The following is a 3326-nucleotide window of genomic DNA, read 5'->3' as shown; positions in this document are numbered from 1 at the left end:
TTCTGCCAGTCTCTAGTGTTTGCTTGTCCCAGTTTTTTCAAGACTTTGACTATATTTTTAAGAGTTTTTATAACCTATTGGAGATTGACATTAAGTGGCAGACAAGAGGGTTCGGGGAACGTTTTTGCCACAACAGAATCACACCCAGTGGAGATGACTCTCGGTGCTGTAGTCCAAACTGCTCTGAGATCAGCTCCACTGTCAGACACAAAGTCCATCATCATCCCCGTGTGTTCCTCTGGGTGTGACAGAGTATCATCACAGTATGTGGACTGCTCTGCTGCTGCTCTGTCCTTCTACACAGTCTCTGCAGACACACTGAGACTCCTCCACTCCTGCTGCTCCACACTCAACCACCTCCTCCACCCTCCAGCTGGACCTGGACTTTACTTTGTCTTTATTTCTGAAGCCAAAGTGACCTCTTGTGATCAGATCTCACTTTCCCGCTCTGTATGCAAACAAACACGGAGCCTCGTTCACCTTCATTAGACTTTAAAAAACATCAAATAATAAGAAAAACTGTGATGCAGACTCGCAGCACAGAGGGGGAGCTGCTGTGCACGAGCACAGAGGGAGGGAGGGAGGGAGCAGGTGAGTACGGACTGAAGTGATGACGTGATATAAAACTGTGTTTGGTCATGAAGCCTGATGTTCCTCTGCAGTTCAGTGTTTATCAGTGAAATATATGAAGTACAACAGACTGGAGTCTCTGTTAACAGTGAAGAAACAGACAGAAAGTTCTGCGTGATTAACACACAGATCCACGTTATGAAACATCTGTCTCCTCCCCGCGCAGCGTTATTGTAAACTATGATGAACGGCTCGCGGGCACAGACTGTATAAAAAGATATATACATACATACTTGACATATATAGTCCTTTATATACAGTCATTGCTCGCAGGTAACAGCTCCCGCTCGTGTCATTCACAGCATGTGGAGACGTAGTTCGTCCTTTATAGCGGACTGTGCACAGAAATACGGGACAGATTGGGACCTTATTGAGTCAGGGGCACGAGAAACACACAGATCTGTGTCCTCGCTGCGCTGCATGATTATAAACTCTGATAGGCTGCTTGTGGATCACAGCTCTTACCGTCTGTCCTCCTCCCTCGTCGGTTTGGGGTCGTCCTGTATTAAAACATTAACAGCAGTCTCTCTCACTGAATAAATACAGATACGATCTGTCTGTCTGCGCTTTGCTCCGACTGAAGAGAGAGAAATAAAAACTAGATTTTCAACAGACACAGCAGAGAAATATTTAATCACACAGGAATGAGAGGCGAGCGGTTTCCCTGGATCCAAGTGATCGTTGCCATGGATACGAGGAGTTAGTTGATGCGGTCCAGAGGACTCTTTAGACCTGCTCACAGTCAGCCAGCTGCTGCAGGTCATGTGCCCCGTCGTGTCAGTATTAAACTTTAACAGCATATAAGGATGGCCGGTTAGTGAATAAAGGTTCAGTTAGCTCATCACAAACTGCTTGTAGTGCGTACAGTCTGATGGCAGCTTCATTTGGAACCAGTTCCATAGTGAGTGATTATGACCATGAAATGTTTTAAAGCATCATGGACACTAAAAAATGAAACCTGATTAAGATTGAAGATCTTAAATCAAGGCAACATGAGCTTCTTTTTAAAGAGAGTTTTCTTCTTACCAGGCAGTTTGTAAGTCAGACAATTTCACTTTTTTCAAGCTTTTTTGTCCTTAAAGCTCCTGTGAGAAGTTTTTATCTGCTTATGTAACAGGCTGTAATTAATACTGACGCCTCTATGTGACCTACAACTGCAAACGAGAGCATCAGGAAGAAGATTGATTATTTCTATATAGTTGTTTTTAATGCCTGTAACCGCTGCCACCGGGTCTGTGTCAGACGAGGACATTTACAGCACGCTGCACAAACAGCTTTTCTTGACATTTTGCACATAAAGATTCACAGTGAGAGAAACGTTTGACTGTTAGAAGAAAGCAGGAGGAGATTTTTGGTCTGAAAACACGACTTACACATGTACAGGACAAGATCAGCAAAGAGATGAGACGTACTGCTTTGTCCACAGTGGTCGCCACAGACTGAAAGTTCCTCCCAGAATTATCTCAAGATGTCATTTTCTATTGAGTCATCATAACTGGTCTTCAGTGACTTCATGCTTTAAGCTAGTATAAGCAGAATGATAAAAGTGTTTGATCAACACTCACCAGGACAAAACTGCTTTGTCAAAGTCAGACTTTTCCTTTTTATCTCTTCACATATTCAGAGCACATAATGAGCAAAAGGAAATCTTTGATAGACTATCAAAGGAAGAGAGCTGTGGCACGGAGAATAATTAAGTCATCTAAGAAGAATTCATGGAGGCAGTTCTGCTCCTCTATTGGCAAGGAAATAGAGTCGGGTGACATTTGGGCTCTGATTGAAAAGATGAGTGGGAAAAGGAAATCTGTTAAAATCCCAGCATTGATAGATGGAGACAATATGGCAGTTACAAATAAGGAAAAAGCAGATCTATTGGGAAAGAAGTTTGCAAGTGTTCACAGTGGCAATCACCTAGATGAAACACATCAGCGACAAAAAGCTGACATTTTAAGAGCCAATGCTGATGTAACAAAGAAGAAGCACAGTGAGGGGTCGGCATTAGACTTTAGACTTTACTTTGTTTGAGTTGAAAAGGGCCTTAGAGGGAAGTGGATATACAGCTCCAGGACAAGATCAACTGTGCTGTGCTATGTTTAGACAATGACCAGATGAAGTCATGGAAATTATATTAAACCTATTTAATAAGATATGGAGAGAAGGTGTAATGCCTGGCTGCTGGAAAAGTGCTTTGATACTACCCTTTAGTGAGCCTGGCAAAGACCCGGCTAATGCAGGAAATGACAGGCCTATAGCACTTACATCTCATTTAAGTGAATGGTTGGAAAAGGTCATAGTTCATAGACTATCATACTGGTTAGAACAAAGAGGATAATTATGTGCATATCAAAGTGGTGTCCGAAGAGGCAGGTCTACACTAGATGCTTTAGTGAAGGTTAGTAATGAGGCAGAAAGAGCCATTAGTGTGAAAGAGGTTATGGCTATAGTATATTTTGATATGAGAAAGCTTATGATTCCATGTGGAGAGAAGGGCTACTGATTAAAATGAGTAAAATGGGTGGTGGCGGTAGGCTATACAACTGGGTGTTCGATTTCTTGTCTAACCGGACATTCCATGTTAAAGTTGGAGATGCTGTTTCAGATGATTATGATCTTGTTAAAGGAATACCACAAGGTAGTGCTATTAGCCCTATTTTGTTTAACATTGTTGATGAATGTTGATGGAGATATTGGGTCAT

This window comes from Semicossyphus pulcher, unplaced genomic scaffold (assembly GCF_022749685.1).
Source record: "Semicossyphus pulcher isolate SPU_LCO1_2020_fin unplaced genomic scaffold, fSemPul1.0.p SCAF_14, whole genome shotgun sequence".
Classification (NCBI taxonomy): domain Eukaryota; kingdom Metazoa; phylum Chordata; class Actinopteri; order Labriformes; family Labridae; genus Semicossyphus; species Semicossyphus pulcher.
Note: the sequence above shows the minus strand (reverse complement) of the source record.